This window comes from Grampus griseus, assembly GCF_964374135.1.
Source record: "Grampus griseus genome assembly, chromosome: 17".
NCBI classification, from domain to species: Eukaryota; Metazoa; Chordata; class Mammalia; order Artiodactyla; family Delphinidae; genus Grampus; species Grampus griseus.
Window position 1 is genome coordinate 3,089,604 of NC_139011.1, and position 26,014 is coordinate 3,115,617.

Sequence of the window (26,014 nt, forward strand, 5' to 3'; positions counted from 1 at the left end):
TTTGGAAAGATCATTATGCACAAAGATGTTCATTGCAGTGTTATTTATAACAGTAAAAATGGGACAATTCAGCTGTCCAATGATAGGCATTTGGTTAAGCACACAGTGGCATAACCCTGATGGGATCAAGTATAGTCATTAAAAATGAGATGCAGGGCTTCCCTGGTGGCGCAGTGGGTGAGAGTCCGCCTGCCAATGCAGGGGACACTTGTTCGAGCCCTGGTCTGGGAAGATCCCACATGCTGAGGAACAGCTAAGTCTGTGCGCCACAACTACTGATCCTGCGCTCTAGAGCCCATGAACCACAACTACTGAGCCTGCATGCCGCAACTACTGAAGCCCACGCATGCTTAGAGCCCATGCTCCGCAACAAGAGAAGGCACCACAATGAGAAGCCCACTCACCACAACGAAGAGTGGCCCCCGCTCACCACAACTAGGGAGAGCCCGCATGCAGCAGCAAAGACCCAATGCAGCCAAAAATAAATAAGTAAATAAATAAATAAATCTATTTTTTTTTAAATGAGATGCATACACACAGAATGAGGCACACTTGTCCCCTGCCCTCCACTATCTCTTGTCATTAGTCTGGCTGAATTTTCTTTCTAGGGTTGTAAAGTGGGGGAGAGAATGGAGTTATTAATGTCAGGAATAAAAACTTTACATAAAGATTTTGAAAATGATCTTTATACATAACTGGCAACAGCATGAGAAATGCTTTTGTTAAACAAGAGCAGGCTATGACGTCATACACGCACTGTGATTATAACCATATTAGCTGCAAACTTCGGGTAGAAAAAGCTTCGGGGAAATAATTTTCCATGGCTATCCCAAGTTTCTTTGTGAGTTCAATATTAAGGAATCAACAAGACATATTAAAGAAAATGTCTTTACTACTGTATATCACAGAAAATTATATTCAATATCCTATGATAAACCATAATAGAAAAGAATGTTAAAAAATGTATATATATGTATAACTGAATCACTTTGCTGTACAGCAGTAATTAACACAACCTTGTTAACCAACTATACTCCAATTAAAAAATAATAATAATTAATAAAAAAGAAAAATTTGGGGCTTCCCTGGTGGGGCAGTGGTTAAGAATCCACCTGCCAATGCAGGGGTCACAGGTTCGAGCCCTGGTCTGGGAAGATCCCACATGCCGCGGAGCAACTAAGCCCATGCGCAACAACTCCTGAGCCTGCACTCTAGAGACCGCGAGCCACAACTACTGAGCCCAAGTGCCACAACTACTGAAGCACCTAGAGCCCATGCTCCGCAACAAGAGAAGCCACAGCAACGAGGAGCCCGCGCACCGCAATGAAGAGTAGACCCTGCTCGCCGCAACTAGAGAAAGCCCACACGCAGCAACGAAGACCCAATGCAGCCAAGAATAAATTAATTAACTAATTTTAAAAATGATAGTTTAAAATTTTTTTTAAAAAAAGAAAAATTTGGGCTTCCCTGGTGATGCAGTGGTTGAGAGTCCGCCTGCCAATGCAGGGGACACGGGTTCGTGCCCCAGTCCGGGAAGATCCCACATGCCGTGGAGCGGCTGGGCCCGTGAGCCATGGCCACTGAGCCTGCGCATCTGGAGCCTGTGCTCCGCAATGGGAGAGGCCACAACAGTGAGAGGCCCACGTACCGCAAAAAAAAAGAAAAATTTGCACATTTACAGTCATGTAATATTAACTTCCAGTAATTTTGCATCATGGCTTAAAAAATATGTTTTTAGGGACTTCCCTGGTGGTCTAGTGGTTAAGACTCTGTGCTCCCAATGCACGGGGCCTGGGCTTGATCCCTGGTCAGGGAACTAGATCCTGCGTGCCGCCACTAAGGATCCTGCACAATGCAACGAAGATCCTGCGTGCCGCAGCTAAGACCCAGCACAGCCAAATAAATATACATGTTTTTAAAAGACAAGTGAAATATGTTCCGTGAATTAAAAAAAAAGGTCTTTAAACTGAAACACACATAAGACAAAGTTATGTACGGTGGTTATGAAAATGTGACCAGGGGTTCGCAGGAGCCTAGCCCTGTATGTTCCAGAGGAGCAATGGCCCAGAATTTGCTAATTCAGTGTTAACGGTGACTTAAAAAACTACCACCAGTAATGAGTGTCAACTGTATTATAAAGCAAAAGGAAGCAGTGGTGGTCTGGTAGTGAAGTTGCCAAGCCCTACTCCAGGGCCCTTCTGTGAGATGGTGACGTCTCCCTCACTGCCAAACGGGAGCCACTTGCCTACCCTGCAGCTGGCCATGTCCCGCCACCTCCTTGGGCACGTTCCTTAACTCTGTTGCTTCTGCGTGCTCACCTGTAAAATGAGGATCACACGTAGTTAGTGGAGAGACAGTTGTGTAGCCACCCCCATCCCCCAGGTGCCCAGCACTTACTCATGCTCAGTTGGTGTGCCACCTACCACGGTGTCACCTCCAGAACAACGATCCTCTCTCTCTCTCACCAGCTGTCTCAGCCCTACTTTCTAGATGGTGACACAAAGGCTCAGAGCAGCCCTACAGCTTGCCTGGAGTCATGTAACACAGAAGAGGCGGAGTTAAGTTTCCAATTCAGGGTTCGCTGACTCCGAAGACTGGATTCTTTCTACTAGGTGAGTCTTCTTGTTCTTTCTGCATCTTTTTTTGCTGAAAAAAAACCTCAACACTGAGACAGAAGAACACAGGGCCCAGGCTTAGCTATTAATTTTCTGTGGAAATAACACTTTTTTGAGTGTTCTCTCCTGAATCTATATTGAAGATATCGACTAAAGTAGATTTATTTCAGGAGTGAAAAAATAAGAGCATAAATCCTCCCAGACCCAGGCTTCGAAGGGCTCCAGCCTAATCCCAGGAACCTGTGAATATGTGAGGTTGTGTGGCAAAGGGCAATTAAAGTTGCAGATTAAATTAGGGTTGCTCATCAACTGACACTAATGTAGGGAGATCATCCTGTATTATCCATGTGCCCAATGTAATCACAAGGGTCTTTAAAGGCGGAAGGAGAACTTAGAGGCAGACCACAGAGATGCTGTGGGTTCAGTTGTGGACCACTGCAATCAGGCAGATATGGCAACAACGCGAGTCACACAAACTTTGGTTTCCTGGTGCATGTAAACGTTATGTTTACACTGTACTGTAAAAGTCTATTGAGTGTGCAATAGCATTATGTAAAAAAAAGGTATATATCTTAATTTAGAAATGCTTTATTGCTAAAAGTGCTAACTATGATCTAAGCCTTCAGCAAGTCATAAACTTTTTTGCTGGTGGAGGGTCTTGCTTGGGTGCTGACGGCTGCTTACTGATCGTGGTGGTGGTTGCTGAAGGCTGGGGTGTGGCCATGACAATTTCTTAAAATAAGACAACAAAGAAGTTCACTGCATTGACTGACTCTTTCACAAATGATTTCTTCGTAGCAAGCAGTGCTGCTTGATAGCTTTTTCCCCACAGAACTTCTTTCAAAATTGGAGTCAGTCCTCTCAGACCCTGCCACTGCTTTATCAACTGAGTTTATGTCATATTCTAAGTTCTTTGTTGTCATTTCAACAACCGACTAAGTTTACCATCTTATATGGGAGTGGTTCGTGGTGCCCCAAAACAATTACGATAGTAACACCAAAGATCACTGATCACAGATCGCCATAACGTATATAGTAATGAAAAAGTTTGAAATATTTCGAGAATTACCAAAATGGGGCACAAAGACACATAGTAAGCAAATGCTGTTGAAAAAATGGTGCCAATAGACTTGCTCTGTGCAGGGTTGCCCCAAACCTTCAACTTGTAAAAAATGCAACATCTGCAAAGCGTAATAAAGAGAAGCACAATAAAAAAAAAGGTGTGCCTGTCATCAAGATCATAGACACAAGTAGTGGTGTTTGCCAGGGGCTAAGGGGGAGGAGGAATGGGGAGTTATTGTTTAATGAGTATAGAGTTTCAGTATTGCAAGATGAAAAGAGTTCTGGATATGGACGTTGGTGATGGTTGCACAACAGTGTGAATATACTTAGTGCCACTGAATTGTACATTTAGAAACGGTTATATACTAAACACTACTGAACTGTACACTTTAAAATGGTACATTGTATTTATGCGAATCATATCTCCATTTAAAAAAAAGAGGTCCGAGACAGAACAAGCCCTTTTTCCTGTCTCTGGGTTTGATACATAAGGGTGTGAGGCCTGGAGCTGCTGCGACCATTCTTGCAGCCATGAGGGACACTGGTCACACAAAGAGAAGCCAAGCACAAAGACGGGAGGCCCCTGAAATAACTGGCCTGCTCCCGACTTCTGTAATGTGACGTAGTGGAGGTCCTGACCGTGAAAGCCAGTTCCTAGGCTTTTCTGTTCTTTGTAGCAGAGAGCATCCCTCCAGAAAGTCCTGAGCACCCTGTACACCATCAGGGGTCTCTCCTACCGGAGAAGCAAGTCTCACTCCCAGTGGCTGGGAGGAAGTAACATGTTCTCTTTGTTTTTGATTTCGTTTATTGGTTTTGGTTTTTTTTTTTTTTTTTTTTTTTTTCTGTACGCGGGCCTCTCACTGTTGTGGCCTCTCCCGTTGCGGAGCACAGACTCCAGACGCGCAGGCTCAGAGGCCATGGCTCACGGGCCCAGCTGCTCCGCGGCATGTGGGATCCTCCCAGACCGAGGCACGAACCCGTGTCCCCTGCATCAGCAGGCGGACTCTCAACCACTGCGCCACCAGGGAAGCCCTCTCCTTGTTTTAATGCTGCTGTGTCTTCTCCTCTGTTGCTCCTCCCCCACCCACACTCTTCACCCACCAAGGGCCAACACTGCCTCCTTGGTTGTCCTTTCTGCACCCCCTATGAGCCTCTGTTAAGCCCCCGATACAGCACTGGCCTCAGGGATTAGAGGTGACTAAATGTCCCTCTGCTCCCTTCCTGGGCGGCAAGGCCTGGGCCTGATTAATTAGGCCTCCTTGCAGAGCCCAACACAGGCCCCAGCACTTAGTGGATCCCCAGGAATTGCTTATTGTGTTGATCACAGAGGTGAGAGTGACTTAGTCAAAGTGCATGTGATGAGATAAAATCAGCCTTGTTAGCAGGTGGGGAGAAGAAGGTTGGGCAGTAGCAGGAGCCCCTCCTGTTCAGGCCCTAAGGCATGACATCTCCACGCAGCCCCTGAGGTCAGCGTTACACATGAAGCAGGGAGGCTCAGACAGCTGGGGTCACGCGCCCGAGTCACACACGCTAGCGAGCAAGCTGGGATTCAGGCACAGTTCTTGCTGACTCTGAGCTCTAAAAAAATAACAGTAACAGCTAACCCGTACGTAGTCGCCACTACTTGCCAAGCTCTGCTTTCCCTCGTTTGCCCTCCTGACAGCTCTATGAGGCGGTGGTGTCATCAGCTCCGTTGTATGGAGAGTAGAAATCACCCAGCAGGTAGGTGGCAGAGCCAGCACTGGAGGCTGGTGGAGACTCCAGAACCCCTGCTGTCCCCACCTGAAGTGTCCTGGTTCTAGGTCAGGACCTGGAACTTTCAGAGCCTGAGCGGGAGCTGGCCATCAGGTAGCGGTGACAGTGACAGGGACAGGTTGTTGGCCAATCGTACACCCCAGCCCACTGCTGGCTCTGGGGTGGGTTGTGTGGGCCTCACTGTCTAACTGTAGGCTGACATAACCCCTCTGGTCCTTGAAACCCGACAGCCCTGGGCTCTGCCTCTAACCGGCTCTGGGACCCTGGGCACACTGCTTCCGACCTCCGAGCACAGCCTCCTGGAGGTAATGTGTGCGTGCAAGGCGGGGTAGGGGTCAGGAGAAAACAGGGACAGTCCAAACAAGCTCCCTGATGGTGGCTGTCATGCTGTCACTGAGTCTGCTTCTTCCTTCGGTGGGCCAAACAATGGTCCCCATTCACATTTGCCTGTGAATACGCTACTTTACACGACAAAAGGGACTTTGCAGCCATGATAAAGTTACAGGTCGTGAGTTGCAGAGATTATCCAGGATTATCCTATCCGGGTGGGCCAATTTTTTTTGTGTGTGTGGTACACAAGCCTCTCACTGTTGTGGCCTCTCCCATTGCGGAGCACAGGCTCCCAACGCGCAGGCTCAGCGGCCATGGCTCACGGGCCCAGCCGCTCCGTGGCACGTGGGATCCTCCCGGACCGGGCACAAACCCACGTCCCCTGCATCGGCAGGCGGACTCTCAACCACTGCGCCACCAGGGAAGCCCCGGGTGGGCCAATTATAATCACACTGAGCCCTTAGAAGAGGAAGAAGAAGACAGAGAGTCTGTCGGAGAACCTGGAGGACAGAAGAGGCAGGAGAGACTCACAAGAGAGGGCCTCAAGCAGGCATTGCTGGCTTTGCCGCTGGAGGAAGGAGCCTCTGGAAGTCGGACTTCGGTCCCGGCCAACAGCCCACAAGAAAATGGGGGCCTCAGTCCTACGACCGCAAGGAACTGAATTCTGCCAGCAACTCAGATGAGCTGGGAAAACGGACTGGACTTCCAACTACTGTGAACTGTGAGCTAATAACTTTGTATTAAGCCTGTAAACTTGTTGTAATTCGTTATGGCAGCAATGGAAAATGACACTCTCCTCAAACTCCCTATCCACTGGAGTGAGGGTTGGTTCTCATCTTGGCCTTGAGTTGATCCACAAGCGTGGGGCCGCCAGCCCTGTTCTCCTGAATCAACGTGCAGGATCACTTTCCGTGGTCTCCAGCTGGAAGGCAGGCAGGACGGTAGAGCCCTGCAAAGGCCAACTTCACTTGGCTCTGTGCCCAAAATAAAGCTCTGGATATGTGTACTTGTTTAAAAAGAAAAAAAAAACAACAAATGCTGACCCACTTTTTCCTGACTGCTCTGGCTCAGACATGTCCCTCTAAAAGGCAATTTATTTCCAGTACACGCTGTTCCCAGGGCTGACATCACAACCTCAGCTGGAAGGAGGAGCAGTACTTACGAGAGCTCTCGGGGGCTGGCATCCAAATCTGATAATGTAGCAAAATTCTGCAAAAAGCTGGTGTTTTTTTAAAAAACTGCATCAGCCTGGCGATGGAGGGGCTGGGAGTTTGGCCCTACTTAGAATCTCCAGCCAGGAGAAATGCTCGAGGCGTCTGGACCCTGGAGCTCCAGCCCTCCTGCACAAACCCTGGCAGACCACAAAGCAGCAGCGTGGCCTGGCTTACAGCAGGGGTGCACCCTTGCAGCCTGACATGGGGGCTGCTTTGAGGGTAGACAGCCTCCCTTGGGAGACCGGGGCTTCCCAGTGGCCACACGTCTCTGAGCCACACAATTGACTAAAACATCATAAATATATTATCTAGGGCTTCCCTGGTGGCGCAGTGGTTGAGAGTCCGCCTGCCGATGCAGGGGACATGGGTTCGTGCCCCAGTCCGGGAGGATCCCACATGCCGCGGAGCGGTAGGGCCCGTGAGCCATGGCCTATGAGCCTGCGCATCTGGAGCCTGTGCTCTGCAACGAGAGAGGCCACAACAGTGAGAGGCCCGCATACCGCAAAAAAAAATTTTTAAATAAATATATTATCTATTTTGATAATTATTAAATTAATATAAAGGTAAATTTTATTGGAAATATATCTCTTATTGAAATAGATATTTTTAAGTTATTTTATGGACCTACAAATATTGATATTTATTGTTTGCTTGAATGGGAGAGATTATGCACCAAACGTATCCTGAGTTTTAGCTCTTGTGTGTAAGTGCTGAGACTCTTGTTCACATTAATGTAGATGGGAATAGAGAAAATTTTGTTATAGCAGTGTCTCTCAATTCTCCAAACTTTTATAACAAAAATCAGATGGTGATATAAGATCAAAAATCATTTTGAGTGATTTTCAACTAACAACTCAGCAGGTCTTCCTTTGATTTTGCTGAAAGAAAGCAACTGAAACAGTTAATTTGCAAAATGATTTGTTACCAAGTTGTTAGAATCATTCATGTTCTTAATTTCTGGGCAGTATGCTAAAAGTTCAAAATTCAAGGCAGTAATACCAAGAATTAGCACATGACGCTTAAATATACTTGTTACTCTTTTGCTTAGAGGCACCTCGTTTAACCCAACATGCTCAGAAGAGGCTGGGAAAATGGAAGTATTGTTAATTCCAGTTTACCTTTGCCAAGGTAAAAAAAATTAGTATACATTTACAATACCCAATGATATTTTGGGAAATGGTAATGAAAATAATCATCTTGTGAATCTGAATAATGGTCTTGAAAATTTTTGTAAGGTAAAAGTATGTATGTCCAAATGTAACATTGATTTGTCAAAAGCAAAAGGAAATCTTTGTTTTTTTCAAAAGGAAACGTTTGATCTCTTCCTCCCTCGTTGAAATCATATAAAATATGCAACTGAGTTATAGACTGAGCTGCAGGAAAGTGAAAATACTCACAAATCCTTTCTCATTGCTGAGAACAGTAAAAACGGAGGAAGAGCTTCATAGAAGATTGTTTTTTCCCAGCATGCTTTTTACACATGTCGAGGATTCTAATTGTAAGGAAAAAATGTGCAAATTTTAGATATGAGGCAGAGAGATTACTGTGTCCTGCTGAGTGTTTTGCAGGGTTAGTCTGGTGGTGTAATCTGGGGGTTTTATAAAGTTGTAAGTGTAGGCATTATATTCTAGAAAACTGATTATGATGCAAGATTCTTGAGCTATAGCAAAGCAAATGAATATTATCCTAGAGAGATGCAAATGAGAAGATTACATTCCAAGACTCATAGCTTTATTTTGTATTCATTTTACAGTCTTATTTCTTTCAGGGAATAATATATTTGCTTCTCTCATAGCTTTTTTTTTTTTTTTTTGGAAACAGCTTTATTAGCCTGCTGTTTCCTTCATTAAGGAGTTGAGTTTAATACGGGTTCATTTTATATATTTGTTATCAATTTTATTGAATACATTATTGCATACACTAACTGCCCATTTTAGAAGCAGAATTCAGTGAGGTTTGCTAAATGTATATACCTGTGAAACCACTGCCACAGTCAGAGTATCAACCCAACCACCGTCGACCACCATCAACCCAACGAATCTCGGTGCCCCTTCCGAGTCAGCTCCCGTCTGGGCCCCAGGCAACACTTGATTAGATTTGCCTTTTCTAGAGCCTCATAGAGATGAAGCCACTTACTCTTCTGTGCCAGACTTTCCTTTACCGGCACGTCTAGGAGAGTGTCAGAGCGGGTCCCTGTTCAGTGCTCTCTAGTATTCCCATCTCTCTGCTGGTGGAAAAAGCGTTATTTCCTCTTTGTGACAATTATGAATGAACCGCTGTGAACATTCATGGACATACAGTTCTGTCCTACTTCCTCAGAGGGGAATTGCTGGGTCATATAGTGCATGGATGTGTGTGGAGTGGGAACTGTCAAACCTTATTCCAGAGTGTTTATCCCATGTGACATTCCCACTAGCAATGTTTCTCTCCTTACTCTGTCTTTTGTTATGTAGAGGGCCCCAGCTGGGGAACCTAACGTGGGTAGAGGAAGATTTTTTTCCCCTCCTTTCCACGTGCACACGTGGGTGGGGAGCCCAGGAGCTCACACACAGCTTTGTGGGTTGGCTGCCCCTGGCTCTCTCCTTTCCATTTCCCGTCCGCTCAACTCAGTGACACTGCTGGTCTTTGAGTGACCTCTCTCTGCCATGGATCAGACCTGGACTCCCGACACAAAGCTCAAGTGGCCCCAGAGCTGTGACCTCATTGGTTTCTCTTCCGTCAGGACACGGTCCTGAGCTGGCTGTTGTCCAATGTCTGAAAACCGTTTTCTTTCTCCTCCCAGTTTTCTAGTTGTTCACGGCAGGAGGGTCAACCTGGATACTGTTCTTCTCCCTACATTTGTTTTTCACCTTTTCAAAATTATACTTTTACATAATTTTAAGTAGATACATAGTTAAGGCATGGGGCTTTGCCGTGAAATTTGTTGTGTGGTGAAATTAATATCTCCACTTTCGATATTATCTGCAGTTTCCCTCTTGGCTCTCACAGACTCTCCCCTAGGTGGGAAAGGAGATTCTGTGCTTCACTGCATATGGAGTCTGAGGTGGATCAGTTTTAGGAAAGACTACGTTGTGGACATTGGGACTTTCGGTGGGGAAAATGAGTTCCTTAAAGCAATGAGACAGTACGTATAGTCCTTAGAACAGTGTCTGTCATATTTTAAGTGCTCCAGAAATGGTAGCTATTATTAGGACAATGCAATAAAGGAGCTTTACATTAAAGACTGCCTCCTTTGTAGCACGCTACTTATTCCTTGAGGCCCCTGGGATCATTATGTTATCCTTTTTTTTTTTTTTTAATTAATTTATTTATTTTTGGCTGAGTTGGGTCTTCGTTGCTGCGCACGGGCTTTCTCTAGTTGCGGCAAGCGGGCTTCTCATTGCGGTGGCTTCTCTTGTTGCGGAGCACGGGCTCTAGGCATGTGGGCTTCAGTAGTTGTTGCTCCTGGGCTCCAGAGCGCAGGCTTATTAGTTGTGGCGCACGGGCTTAGTTGCTCCGTGGCATGTGGGATCTTCCCGGACCAGGGCTCGAACCTGTGTCCCCTGCATTGGCAGGCGGATTCTTAACCACTGCGCTACCAGGGAAGCCCCGTTATGGTATCCTTGCCAGCCCAGGGTTCTGATCCAAGCTTGCTTTCCTGGGCTGCGGCCCATATTCCATTATCATTTCTCTTTTTACTCATATAACAGCCTTCCATTGAAGTCCTTACCCCGTCCCCGTCCCTGTGTTGGAGTTGAAACTCATAGAACCGTGAGTGGGTCAGATACGAGAATGGGGTAGAAAGTCTCAGGACAGAGAGATGCAGAGAGGGTTGAGGAAGCCCCGAGGACAAAGGAAATTCCTCTGCTTGGGGAGTCAGGGTGGCTTCGCAGAAGATGAAGGACTGAAATTAAGATTCGAAGAGTAGAAATTTGCCAGATGGGCATGGTAGGGGAGAGAAAGAGCAGAGTATCTGCAAAACTCAGAGGCATGGGAAGAATGATGTTCAGAAAACGGTAGCAGTGCAGCCAGGCTGAACCACGGCATGAGGGTGGGATCGCAGAGGGTCAGGCTGGACTGGCAGGCAGGGAGCAATTTTTTTCAACAACTTTATTGAGCTGTAAGTCACATGGCACACATTTCACCCATTTGAAGAGCACAATGCATTGGCTTTTAGTATGTTCAGAGTTGCCTGAAACCATAGGAAGCAATTTTTTTTTTTTTTTTTTTTTTGCGATACGTGGGCCTCTCAGTGTTGTGGCCTCTCCCGCTGCGGAGCACAGGCTCCAGACACGCAGGCGCAGCTGCCATGGCTCACGGGCCCAGCCGCTCCGCGGCATGTGGGATCTTCCCGGACCGGGGCACGAACCCGTGTCCCCTGCATCAGCAGGCAGACTCTCAACCACTGCGCCACCAGGGAAGCCCATAGGAAGCAATTTTTGAAGCCTCTGTATGCTCCTATTGAAGGTGGCCTTCCCAGGACTTCCCAAAGTGTCTTTTGGGGGTTGTGTGGGTGCATAAAGTCTAGGGGAAGCTGGAGCAGTGATGGATCCAGGCAGAAAAGAAAACAGGCAGCAGTCCTTGTGCTGAGCAGATCAGAGCTCCGTCAGGTTGCCTGTGGGTCATGATGGGGGGGAGGAGGCCCCCTGCAGGTCCCCCACCATGAACCAGAGCTTCTGTAACCTGGGGCTGTGTCTTAATAGTCAGAGCAAAGGGGACTGTAAAATACTGAGAGTGTGACCCTGGAACAGGCTGAGGCTCCCAGAAGTCCTGCTTTCCTGACAGATACCAAATGGAGGCCAGGTGTCCCAGAGCTGATTTGGGAAGTGCACTGAAATGAACACTTTTCAAGAAGTTCTTAGTTTTCTTGTTAAAGGTAGTCCTTTTTTTTTAATGGGAGACAGGGACTTCCCTCGTGGTGCAGTGGTTAAGAATCCGCCTGCCAATGCAGGGGACACGGGTTCAAGCCCTGGTCCGGGAAGATCCCACATGCCACGGAGCAACTAAGCCCGTGCGCCGCAACTACTGAGCCCACGTGCCACAACTACTGAAGCCCGCGCCTATAGCCTGTGCTCTGCAACAAGAAAAGCCACCGCAATGAGAAGACCGCGCACCACAACGAAGAGTAGCCCCCGCTCGCCACAACTAGAGAAAGCCCGTACGTAGCAATGAAGACCCAACCCAGCTGAAAATAAATTAATCAATTAATAAAAAAACAAAACAGGGTTTCCCTGGTGGCACAGTGGTTGAGAATCCGCCTGCCAATGCGGGGGACATGGGTTTGGGCCCTGGTCTGGGAAGATCCCACATGCCGTGGAGTGGCTGGGCCCGTGCGCCACAACTGCTGAGCTTGCGCTCTAGCGCCTGCGAGCCACAGCTGCTGAGCCTGTGTGCTGCAACTGCTGAAGCCCGCGCGCCTGGGGACTGTGCTCTGCAACGGGAGAGGCCACTGCAGTGGGAGGCCCGCTCACTGCAACAAAGAGTATCTCCCTCCTGCCCTCCCGTCGTTGTTCGCCGCAACTAGAGAGAGCCCGCATGCAGCAACAGAGACCCGATGCGGTCAAAAATAAATTTAAAAAAAACAACAAAAAGACAAAAAAAAAAAAAAACGGGAGAGAGGCTCTAGTTTATTGTCAGGAATGGAAAACAAACAGGTCAGAGATGGGTGGAGGCTGATTTTAACCAGTCAACTTGTGTGGAACAGTTTTTTTATGAGCTGCCCCAGTGACTGTCTGGATGAACGGATGAAAGGAAATTGGTCTGCACATACAGGCTGTTCTTCTTCCCGGGCCGCGGGAGTAGCTGCTTTCCGAATCTGGCTGTGTTTTCACAAACACATTTCAAGGCCACACCTCCAGTGTTCTCATTCAGTACCTTTGAGTCAGGCCAGGAAATCGTGGTGTGTTTTTAACGGCTTTGAATTCTTTTGGAATTCTCTTTTTGATAATTTTTAAACAACTGCAAACTTAATTTTCAAGTACAGTACAAATACTTTATGTTCCTTAACTGCTTTAGCGTAAGTGGCTGCCCCAACACCCCTAGCTGAGTGTGGATTTTCCACAAACGAGGACCTTCCCTTGTAGCCCCACAGGCAGCCATCCAAAGTGGGAAATTAACATCGGTACATTATTACCACCTGATCATCAGGCTCCATTCAACTTTCACAGCTGTTCCAATTTTTTTTTTTTTTTTTGCCGTACGCGGGCCTCTCACTGATGTGGCCTCTCCCGTTGCGGAGCACAGGCTCCGGACGCGCAGGCTCAGCGGCCATGGCTCACGGGCCCAGCCGCTCCGCGGCATGGGGGACCTTCCCGGACCGAGGCGCAAACCCGTGTCCCCTGCATCGGCAGGCAGAGTCCCAACGACTGCGTCACCAGGGAAGCCCTATTTATGACTTCTGTGTGTCAAATATTACAGCATTAAAGCTAATTTTTTTTTTTTTTTTTTTTTTTTTTTTTTTTGCGGTACGCGGGCCTCTCACTGTTGTGGCCTCTCCCGTTGTGGAGCACAGGCTCCGGAGGCGCAGGCTCAGCGGCCACGGCTCACGGGCCCAGCCGCTCCGCAGCATGTGGGATCTTCCCAAACCGGGGCACGAATCCGTGTCCCCTGCATCGGCAGGCGGACTCCCAACCACTGCGCCACCAGGGAAGCCCTAAAGCTAATTTTTAAAAGGAAAGACTGAGGGCTTTCTTGGTTGGCGCAGTGCCGCTGAGCCTGCGCGTCCGGAGCCTGTGCTCCGCAACGGGAGAGGCCACAACAGTGAGAGGCCCGCAGGTCATAAAGAATAATATAACTTGGGCTTCCCTGGTGGCGCAGTGGTTGAGAATCCGCCTGCCGATGCAGGGCACACGGGTTCGTGCCCCGGTCCGGGAAAATCCCACATGCCGCGGAGCGGCTGGGCCCGTGAGCCATGGCTGCTGAGCCTGCGCGTCCGGAGCCTGTGCTCCGCAACGGGAGAGGCCACAGCAGTGAGAGGCCCTCGTATCACAAAAAAAAAAAAAAAAAAAAAAGAATAATATAACTTGAATTATAATTACTTGGTATGTAATATATAACATATTTCCAATTGGATTATTATTTATTACCTTATATGTAACATATAAGGCATACAATGTAGTGTCATATACATAAATTGAATTCTCAAGAATTAAGTCACTGCCAATTTAGCTAAATCTCTTTTGTGAATTCCTTTCTAATATCAGTCTACTCTGAATTTGCCCAGAACTGACTGACCCAGGCTCACCTGACAAAGTGACAAAATCCCAGGTCTTGGTGAGAATTGTTGAGGCCATCCTAATTTACACCAGACACGGATGTTTTCCCATAGTAGCTCCTTAGCTTGTTCCGGCATCTGGTGGTCACACATGGGATTGCAGCTACCCATATGTTACCCTTCTCAGGATTTTTCTTTCCCTTTTTGAATTTTTTTCCCATTTAAACTTAAATTTGAGATGTAAGATCCAATTTTAATAAATTGGATATACTATAACTTACAGTTACAAGTTTCTGGCTCTACAAGTGGCCACAATGCATTGGTGAGAACTTATAATTTTTCAGTCTTTGTTTCTTGGGGTGTTTGTGTGTGTGTGTCTGTGTTTGGGGATGTTTTTCCTTTGTTAATTCTAAAAATTTACTGCTAATATGTGGCAGGCACTGAGGTAGATGCTGGCAGGAAAAGAATAATCTGGATGGCAAATTAACCTAGTGCTTCTGATTATACTCCATGAAACTGGAAACCTCTTGCATGTGCATTGTTTGAAATGTAGTAAATAGTAAGTTACAATCGTGACTAGGCTGTTAGGTAATCATTCTTGAGATATCTGTGGATGTTAAATTCACTGGTGAAAGTTTGATGAAGAATAGGTTATTTATGCAATTTCAAAGTATCTTCAAAAACCCACAAGTTACTTATTAATTACAATGGGAAAAAATAGTAACTTTATAGTGGAGAAACTCGGCAGACTGCACATTAACCAAGGGAACAAAGTTAACATCACAAACCAGACAAACCAACCTCATGTGTCTCCTGAGATGATACACTAAGGACTTACATCACTTCTGTGGTCTGTTTTGCAAAAAACACATAACCTGAATCTAATCATGAGAAAGCATTAGACAAACTCAGAATGAGGAACGTTCTACAAAATAACTGAACTGTATTCTTACATATTAAAGTCATGAAAGACAAAGACTGAGAAACTGTTCCAGATAAAAGGAAACTAAAAAACATATGACAACTGTAACCTGTAATCCTGGACAGGGGAAAAATAGCTATGACGTGCACAATTGGGAACTATTTACCTAGAGAATGATAAAACCAATGAGGCAAAAATGTAAGTAATTGGTGAACATGGATAAAGTGTGTATAAGAGTTCTTGTTACAGTTCTTCGTGCCGTTTTTCTGTGTTTGAAATTACATATAAAAAAGTTAACCCAAAAAAGTGTTTCCAAAAGTAACAAGCTCTTTAATGACAAAGAACTGGTCTCTTTTAAAATGATTTATTATTTTTCATTATGAAATCAATGTATGTATGCTTTTTATTATTATGATTTTAAAATTAATTTATTTAATTAATTTAGTTTTGGCTGCGTTGGGTCTTCGTTGCTGCACGCGGGCTTTCTCTAGTTGCGGTGAGCGGGGGCTTCTCTTTGTTGTGGTACGCGGACTTTTCATTGCGGTGGCTTTTGTTGCGGAGCACAGGCTCCAGGGACGCAGGCTTCAGTAGTTGTGGCACGCAGGCTCTAGAGCACAGGCTCAGTAGTTGTGGCGCAGGGGCTTAGCTGCTCCACAGCATGTGGGATCTTCCTGGACCAGGGCTCGAACCCGTGTCCCCTGCATTGGCAGGTGGATTCTTAACCACTGCGCCACCAGGGAAGCCCCTGTATGTTTTTTAAAGGAGAAGAAATATATAGAAAAGTTAAAAGAAGAAAAAGCATTAATCACCCACAGGTCTATCACAGACCAACGCTGCCTAGGAAGATTGTTTGAAAGGAGTGCAGTTTCACGGTGCAGGGATGTGCTAGATGGAGGGCATTCTGGACTGAAGGAACAATATAGAAAAGACAGGAAAGCGTGGAAAGGCACGGCTCAGGGGAAAATGAGAAGACAGCATTTGGTTTGCTTTGAGGTGGGGAAGCTGGGGCTAGAAAACGGAGATGAGTAGGTGCGGTAGGACTTCCCAGGAGGACCAGTGCTGGAGGGGGAGATCGTGCAGGTCCGATTCTCCCCCGGGTCGGGGTCCACTATGCCTGGCACATGGCTGGGGCTAATGAAGGAGTGCGCACGAGGCAGGCCCTAGGTCCCTTCCTGCCCCGTAGCGTCCCCTCGCGGCGACTCCCCCGCCTGCTTGCTGCTCGCCATCTTCACTCCGCCGCCTGCGGGCTGCTGACGCAATCGGGAAGCAGGTGCACGGCTCGGTTTCCAGGGCAACAACAGCCGGGCCTCCATCCTTCCGCTCGCACTCGTGCGTCACTTCCGGCCGCTCGCCGCCAGTCGCCGCCGGCCTGTGGAGTGGTTGAGGTTGGGGCTATTTCTCTTCGTCTAGTTGGGGCGCTGTGCTGGGGATGGTGTTGGCAAAAATTATTTTTCGGTTCTGCGGGAGGAGCTGGTAGGGAGGCAGGTGGAGCTTAGTCTCCGTCCCCCAACCAATCGCTTTCAAATCCGTTCCGTGAGCGCAGCGGGGAGAGGGCGTCTCGTCGCTGCCAGACCTAGAGCATGCGCACTCGCACCGAGGCAGTCTCGGGGATCCTGTGTTCCGGGATTTCAGAGCCGCCGGAGGGAATCGAGGGGGCGGGGCATCGGGGGGGCGGGGTGGGCGAGCGAAGGCGTTGATTGGTCACTAGGAAGCTCGGCTGTGGAGCCGCCGTGGACCCCTGCGGCGGGCTCTGGGGTTTCATTCATTCACTCACTCATTGAATGGATAGACTCACTCAGCCTTCTCGGAGAGTACGCGGAGTCTGAGCTTGTGCTAAGCGCTGGGGATTCGGATCCCACGATTTGGTTGACACTCTGCGGTGTCCCCTCCTTTCTTCCTGTGCAATCTTATCGCGTCTCCTCTCCATTCAAGCCTAGTGTGGTGTACTTCTTGCACAGGGAGGTGACACCCGGCCTCTCTTACTGCAGGCACCTTTCCTTAAGGGTCCCCATCCCTGAAAGCAGCCGCTGAACACTGGAAGGTCTGAGGTGGAATTCTGGTTAGCCGCTCAATTACTGAGGCACTTCCACCACTTGACATTCACCTCTGAAAGAAGAGTATAGTTATTTTAGGAGGGGTTGTGAGGTTTAAAATGAGCTTTGTTGGTTATCTTGGGAGTTGAATCCCTGCTTTGACCCTGATTAACCTGTATGACTCTGGGCCATTGCAGGGAGGCCTGTGTCCAGCACTGGCTGATACTCAGGTCTGGCTAATTTTTTTTTTTTTAATTGAAGTACACATAGTTGATTTACAATGTTGTGTTAATTACTGCTGTACAGCAAAGTGATTCAGTTATACATATATACTTAAAAATATTCTTTTCTATTATGGTTTATTATAAGATATTGAATATAGCTCTCTGTGCTATACTGTAGGACCTTGTTGTTTATCCATTCTGTATATAGAAGCTTACATCTGCTAACCCCAACCTCCCACTCCATCCCTCCCCTAAACCCCCTCCCCCTTGGTAACCACCAGTCTGTTCTCTATGTCTGTGATTCTGTTTCTGTTTCATAGATAGGTTCATTTGTGTCACGTTTTAGATTCCACTTATAAGTGATATGGTATTTGCCTTTCTGACTTCACTTAGTATGATCATCTCTAGTTGCATCCATGTTGCTGCAAGTCATGTTATTTCATTCTTTTCTGTGGCTGAGTAATATTCCATTGTATATATGTACCACATCTTCTTTATCCATTCACCTGTTGATGGACATTTAGGTTGTTTCCATGTCTTGGCTATTGTGAATAGTGCTGTTATGAGCATAGGGGTGTGTGTATCTTTTTTTTTTTAATTAATTTATTTTTGGCTGCATTGGGTCTTCGTTGCTGTGCGGGGGCTTTTTCTAGTTGCAGTGAGCAGGGGCTACTCTTCGTTGCGGTGTGCGGGCTTCTCATTGCAGTGGCTTCTCTTATTGCGGAGCATGGGCTCTAGGCGCGCGGGCTTCAGTAGTTGTGGCACGCAGGCTCCGTAGTTGTGGCTCACGGACTCTAGAGCAAAGGCTTAGTAGTTGTGGCGTGTTGCAGTTTTCTTATGACAGGGCCGAAAGTAAGCTCATCACACGAGATGAATTGTGCCGAAACACAGCAGTAGAGGGCTGCCGCTCGCTCGGGCAAAACAGCGCCGTCTGTCCTGCTGTGGTAGCTTTTATTTAAGCATTATCTATGTTTACATTTTAAGACTTGTTTTCTTAACATTCCAAAAATGCCAAAGCAGCAACATATGCTTTCTTGAAGACATGCCGTGCTTCGTCCTTGAGCGCAAAAGCAGCACAAGGACATTGCCTTGTGTTTCCATTATTCTGATTATACTGAAGTAGCACAAGGACATTGCCTTGCGTTCCCACCATTCTGATTATACTGAGGACATCTCATGGATCAGTGCCCAAAGCACTCAATGCTTATTCGCAGGGCCTCGGTTTGCCGGGGGTGGGGTGGGGCGCTAAAGCAATCAGGACTGTTTGCAGTTCCGGCTTATTCGCCAGCCCCCAGTTTGCTGGGGTGGGGATGCGGCTCATGGATCACGTCTCCTTTCCATGTCCTCAGTTATTCCACTACAGTGGCGCAAGGGCTTAGTTGCTCCGTGGCATGTGGGATCTTCCCGGACCAGGGCTTGAACCCATGTCCCCTGCATCGGCAGGCGTAATCTTAACCACGGCACTACTAGGGAAGCCCTCTTTTTGAATTATAGTTTTGTCTGGATATATGCTCAGGAGTGGGATTGCTAGATCATATGGTAATTCTATTTTTAGTTTTCTGAGGAACCCTCATACTGTTTTCCACAGTGGCTATACCATCTTACATTCCCACCAATGTAGGAGGGTTCTCAAGGCTGGCTAATTCTAAGGTGAAGGATTTAGTAAACCTAAACCAAACTTTTGGCTCCAGATCTAAAGCACCCTCTTCAACTGACATATTGTTAATAAAATTGACTTGTAAATATCCATTGTCTGATTCTTTTGTCTTATTTCTCAATTGCTCCACACTCAGGAAGAGAAAAAAGGAGTGTTAGTGCTTAGTCCCCTCCATTAGAACAACCTACCTTATAGGGCCATTGTGAGATTATATGAGAAATTTGTACCAAGCACATTGTACTTTACCTGCTGGGTAAATGGTAGCTACCAGGATTTTGTTATTTTGAGGGAATAGATGTGAAAGCCCTGCTCAAGTGGCTGGCTCTTCATGGTGATAAATAAGCAAATCTGTTCCCTATTGGCTTGGGCACTAGAAAGCCCGGGTGAGACATGGCCCTATGGAGAAGTATCCAAGTGGACTGCATGGTAGAAGAGAGCCCTACAACATGGAAAGGAGTAAGGAAACCTTTATAATACTGTTGGTGGATCAGAAATCCTAAGAGGTGATGGGCTTTGCCCAAAGTGGGGTGATCATATGACCCAACCAGAACACTTTTAGCCCTGACAACAGGCATAAACTGGGATTGTCCGAGGCAAATCAGGATATATGATCACCCTATCCCAAGGCCATACAAGTAGCACTTGAAAGAATTGAAACGGAACTTAGATCTATCCCACTCTGTCTCAAAGTGGTTTCTCATACTTGCTTTTATTAATCCTGAGAGTGACCTTATGAAGTGATTATTCCCATTTTATGTGTGAAGATATTTAAGTTATATAGTTAGTGAGTAATGGAGTTTATGCTCTGACCTGCACTTTTGACTGGTTTCAGCGGTAATTCTCAACCCCACCAAGCCTCTTTGGGCATTGGTCTTCATCTTTGAGATTGCATGCATGATTGGATGTTTCAGGGAAGTAGATTTGCCTTATGAGAGAACTTTCTAACAGGGCTCTGTATCATTGTATGAAACTTTCCACCTCTGTTAGGATTTTTTATAGAGGGGTTCTGGTGTGGGTGTGAGGTTGGACTTGATGATTTTAGATGTTCCTTCCAATCCAACTTTAAGTGTCTAAAACTCCTTGAGAGCAGGTTTGGTATATTCGTTGAATTCTCAGCATTCAGAGGAGATGCTCAGGAAACGTTAAAACTATGTAAGCAACATAAATCCAGAAGCAAGATATACCTGGGACAAGTCTGGACACCTCCCTCTGATGGCTGGGGGGCTGTGGCTAGCCTTTACATTCTCTGAGCCTCAGTTTTCTCATTGGTCAGAATGCAGAGTAGTCTCCTCCCTCCCTCCCCCACAGATTTGCTGGGACAATAAAATAAATTAATGTGAGTACATTGTAAACAGAAACATTGTACAAAAATAACAATGTTTCCTTTTGCCAGCTTTCAATCTTGCTTTCCAAATTGCTTCTCTTATCCATTTATAGAGAGAATGAGAACAAAGGACTATGGAAAGAGCGCAGGCGACACAGTCAGACAGCCTGGGATTTGAATCCTAAATAGCACCAGCCACTTGTGTGCCAAGTGGAGTGTTCCTTCTGGACCTCAGCGCTAAGAATAGCTACCTTGTATCGATCTTATGAAGACATCGTGTGCTAAACAGGGAGCTCTATTCCTGGCACTTAGACCTCCATAAAGGGTGGCCTCTTTTAATGTCTGTTTTCTGTGTTCTGTAATTGTCAACCTGTACTCTCAGCGCCATGGAGAAGCCACCTTGTGCGGCTTTTTGTAGGGTCCTGGAAGCGTTCTCTCTTAGCCTCTGGGCACCTGTGTTGAAAATCCTTCCTGGCTGTCTTGTGTGCTGGAAATCCGTTCCACCTGTTTTGCCCTGAAGATGTGTTCTGTTTGTAATTCATTCCTACTCTTTGGAAAACAATTCAATAAAAACTCATTTGCTTTTCCACTGGCCCAGGGCAGGTATGAGGGATAGCGTATTATTATTTTATAAAAAATATATAAATAGTAAAGTCATAAAACACCACTGGTCACAGAGCAGAGAGTCAATAAATGCTGGAGTAAAGTAAAAGTGATGGCTCAGTTTTTTCCATGGCTGCTGTATTGGCCGAACTATTCCTGTCCACCATTACACCTTTTTTTTCTTATTTAGAGAGAAATAACATGCATATGGTAAAAAAATTAAAACAGAACACAAAAATACACAAGGGAAGGAAGGTCTCCCTCATCCTCTGTTCTCTCAACCCTCTCTGGAGATGCCACTGTTGACAATTACTTGTGTATTTTTCAAACATGCTATGCACATTCCAACCTATGTATGTGAATTCCTTTTTAAGTTTTATTTTTAACCTGGATAACCCCTTCTGCCCCTACCTAGCAAGCTGGGCTCTGGAACTAAGGACAGCTGTCCCACACCAGGGGGCCTATTCGGAGCCCTAGACGGGACCCCCAGAGTCAGGAGTGGGTTTCCAAGGAGGAATGGGGACCAAGCACCAGCCCTCGGGCAGTCTGCTTGGGGCTCAGGCTCTGACCTTCTACTTCCCGGCCCCGCCCAGCCCCTGTGGCCTTGCACATAAGGCATGCCCTGGAGACAGGCGGCCTCAGTTTCTCAGCCTGTAAAAGGGGAACTTATACTCTCCCCAAGGTAGTTCAGAGCACTGGCGACAACGCCTGCGGCTGCGCGACACGAAGCCCGGCTCGGCGCGAGGGCAAGGAGTGTGATCCCGTAGTGGTTTTGCAAAGGCCTGGGCTGGAGGGCTGCACCACGGAGGTGAAATTTGAGCTGCGCGCCTTGAGGGCTTGGAAAGGCGCGCGGAGGCAGGAGTGGCATCTCCTTCGGGGTGCGCGGCCCCAGGAGCCAAAGCTTTTCTTTCCTTCTCAGCGGCTCTCCTTCCCCTTTTCTCCCTCTGGGTCCCTCCATCTCCTTCCTCCTCCCTGTCCCTCCCTGCGACCATCTAGCTCCCTCCACTTTTCATCACTCCTCTCCTCCCCCTCCTCCTTCCCTCGCTTCCCCGGCGTCTCTTCCAAAACCGGGAGCGGATCCCCGGCCCGGGACGGGCCCTGCGCATGCGCAGGGGCGGTGCCGGCTCAGCGGCTGGTCGGAAGCTCCCGCTCTGAGCTGGGGTAGCGTCCGAAGAGGCTACTCGGCCCTGCCGCCCGCCAGGCCGTTGGCTCCGGGCCCGGGGGTCCGGCTGTGTAAGTGCAAGGTGGGGGGCTCCCGGGCAGGCAGGGTGTCGGGTCGGCTGCGGGAGGGCTGTCCGTGTGTCACGGCGCTCGAGGGCGCCAGCCAGCGTGTGTCCCGCCGAGGGGCTCGCCTCTGCCCACACCTGCTCGGGCCACTTGCCCCAGCCCCGTTACCCTGACCGGAGCCCGGCCACACCTGTCCACGGCCGCGTCCGCACCTGCCGAGGGCCCGGCCCGCACCTGCCGCCTCTCGGGCCCGGCCCTGGCTCTCCTTAGCTCTCGGCTGTCGTCCCCTTCCCCTCTTACGCCCGCGGGCCCCCTCCGCCCGGCCTCCCTCTGCTCGGCCCTTTGACCCCGGGCCAGCGGGTCTCGGGACCCGGCTGGGGCCGGCCTCCGGGTGGCGCTGCAGCCCGCGCCCCCGGCCGCCTTCCCCACCCCGCGGTCCCCGGAGGCCCTCTTCTCCTTTTTCCTTCTCCTCCTCCTCTTTTGGTTTCAAAGTGTCTCAGATCCCGCTCGGCGGCGGCAAGCGCTGATTCCCGGGGATGAGCTCCTCGAATTGCAAAGTCCGGCTTCTCCCGGCCAAGTCTCGGGAAGAGAGAGCACAGTGCCTGCCTTTGTCTCCTCCCCCGGCTCATTTGCCCCACGTGAATGCCCTTTAACACGGAGTTTTCTGGTGTTCGGATGGGGTTCTTATGGATTTCACGTGTTTTTATAAAGAGAGGGATTACAGTGTTGAAAGCAGGGCTCGGTTTAGTTAAAGATGAGTTGAGGGTATGAGGCTGTGACATCCTCCATCCTCTCCCCGCCCCAGTTTAAACGCGACTGGCGATTTTTAAAACGTAGTTAATTGTCGTTTCCTAGTCCAGCCCAGATAGTATTCCTTAACACGAAATAGCAGCACTAGAGGCATGATATTGGAGAACCAGGAATATTGCAGTCCTAAAGATGTCCTGGCAAGGTTCTTTGTTTTGTTTTTCTTAAACTGTGGGACAGTCCAATAGTATAGAGGGAAAAATAGTTGTCAAGAAATATTTTATCAAATAACAGCGTTATTGAGATAATGTTCACATACGATGAAGTCCACCCGTTTAAATTGTACATTTCAGTGGTTTTTAGTATATTCACAGTTGTGCAACCATTATTATTCCAGAACATTTTCCTCACTTCAAAAAGAAATTCCATACCCGTTGGCAGTCTCCCCTCCTGCAGCCCGGGGAGCCACAGATCTACTTTCTGTCTCTAAGGAGTTGCATATTTGGGGCACTTCATGTAAATGGAATCATACAGTATGTGGCCTTTTGTGCCTGGCTTCTTTCATTTAGCATAACGTTTTCACGGTCCACCCATGTTGTAGTAGGGTCAGTACTTTGTTCCTTTTTATGGCTAAGTAATACTCTATTGTTATGGATAGATCACATTTTGTTTATGCATTTATCAGGTGATGGACACTTGCGTTGTTTCCACTTTTTGGCTCTTAGGAATAATACTGCTATGAATGTTCGCATACTAGTTTTTGTGTGGACACGTATTTTCAAATCTCTTTGGTATATACCTAGGAGTAGAATGGCTGTTTATGTGGTAACTCTATGTTTAACTTTTTGAGGAACTACCAAGTTGAAGAAATATATTCTTGATGTTTTAATCTTTGTATTAGATTAGTCTCAGACACCAGAGGTGGCTCAGTGCCAGGGCTTATTTCATCAGATTCTTTCTCCCTTGAAGGAAGTAGTGGAAAAGCATGGACTCTGGAACCTGGCTCCAGTTTACCCCTTACAGATTAGGAGACCTTGAGCAGCTGACTGAGCCTGGTTCCTCATCTGTAAGGTTGAAAATGGGAATGCTTGTTTCTTAGGATTGTTGTGAAGTCTAACTATGATAAGTTGTAAAGTGCCCAGTGCAGCCCTTTTCCTACCTTATATATGAGACAAATTGCCCCCCGTGGTACTTGCATATTTTGAATCTGGGGCAAAAGTGAACAAGAAGTTTGCTAATACTGAGCTGCCTCAGGGAAAAACCCTTGCCTGAGGTTGTAAGGTTTACGGAGCTGTGGCATGGAGTTGATTGCTGGTCTGCTTTTCAGGGCCTAGTTGGAACTGGAAGGGACCCAGAGGGGTCTTTTAGTCCAGGGTGACTTCATTGTCTAGATTTCATAGATTGGTAAGTGCTAAAAAGCTGGAGGGCCAATCATAGGCTTGTCAATTTTTATTTTTGCCCAGATAGAATAATGGAAGAACAAGCGCCATCTCCCCCGCCCCGCCATTGTTTTATAAAAGCAAGAATGTTTGGGAATTCCCTGGCAGTCCAGTGGTTAGGACTCTGTGCTTTCACTGCGGTGGCCCGGGTTCGGTCCCTGGTCAGGGAACTAAGATCCTACAAGCCGTGGGGCGCAGTCAATTAAAAAAAAAAAAAAAAAAAGACTTTTAACAGCAAAAGACGAGACAGTTCATAACCTAAAAATAAATGATAACAATAGTAGTTAATACTTACAAAGCACTTACTAAACTTACTTTAGTTTTATGGGAACTTAATATACATTGTTCATATTTTTCTCATTTTACTTCAGAGTAGAGAAATTGAACACCTCCTGTCCTCAACCTGTGTCAGACCCACAGGCCACCTGTGCACCTGTAACACACTTGCCTTTTTTGTGCATCAACTTTTTTGCTTATAGAAGAGGGGTGTTGGCAGGGGCAGTAGCATAATCTCCTGATAGATGAGAAGGGTGGGGGCCAGGCCCTGAAACTAGCCAACCTGCTGAAAAATGCACCGTAATTTTGAAGTTCGACCTTCTTCCTTTTTTTTTTTTTTTTTTTGTGGTACGCAGGCCTCTCCCTGCTGTGGCCTCTCCCGTTGCAGAGCACAGGCTCCGGACGCCCAGGCCCAGCGGCCATGGCTCATGGGCCCAGCCGCTCCGCGGCATGTGGGATCTTTCTGGACCGGGGCACGAACCCATGTCCCCTGCATCGGCAGGCGGACTCTCAACCACTGCGCCACCAGGGAAGCCCAATGTGGACCACTTTTAAAGTCTTTATTGAATTTGTTACAATATTGCTTCTGTGTTATGTTTTGGTTCCTTGGCTGCCAGGCATGTGGGATCATAGCTCCCTGACCAGGGATGGAACCCGCACCCCCTGCATTGGAAGGTGAAGTCTTAACCGCCAGGGAAGTCCCCCTTCTTCCTTTTTTAACTCTTATGTTAAATGTTTAACATGTATGTACAGTTTAAAGAATGGCAAAACAAGCACCGCTGGATCTACCATCTAGCTTAAGAGACAGAACATAACTACTGCTTCTGAAGCCCACTGCTTCCCTTTCGAACTGCATTCCTCTTTGCCACCCAGGTAACCACTATCCAAATTCACTTTTTCTTTATAATTTTGCCATATGTGTAAACAAGATACTGTTTAAGTGTTGCCTGTTTTTGAACTTTACATGAATGGAATGGTGCTGCTTGTATCAATCCACAACTTGCTTTATTTGCCCATCATGTTTTTGAGATTCATCTTTGTTCCTGCAGTGTCTCTCTAGGTCATTCATTTTCACTGTTCTAAAGTATTTCATTGTGTTAAACGACCACAGTTTAGTTACCCATTCTCCTGACGGTGGACATTTGCGTTCTCTTCAGTTCTTGCTTCTGTGCACCTGCCAGCCACATGCCAGAATACGTGCCACCTGTCCAACAGGAGAGTTACCTTTGGTCTGCATCTTTGCAGACACGTGGTGTTTTTATACTTAAAACATTTTATCTTTATACCCATGTTCATAATAGTATTATTCATAGTAGCCAAAGCTAGGAACAACCCAAATGACCTTCAATGAATGAATAAATAAAATGTGGTGTATATATATACAATGAAATATT

General features: G+C 47.2%; 1 protein-coding gene across 1 annotated transcript in view; it reads left to right on the forward strand.

Annotated features, from left to right (window-relative positions):
- Nucleotides 1-22,046: 22,046 nt before the first annotated feature.
- TRAPPC9 (trafficking protein particle complex subunit 9) overlaps nucleotides 22,047-26,014 on the forward strand; it is a 505,716-nt gene continuing 501,748 nt past the window's right edge. The window contains exon 1 of the mRNA XM_082675096.1: nucleotides 22,047-22,164. The gene's annotated coding sequence lies outside the window, so the exon portion shown is untranslated. The remainder of the gene's footprint in view (nucleotides 22,165-26,014) is intronic.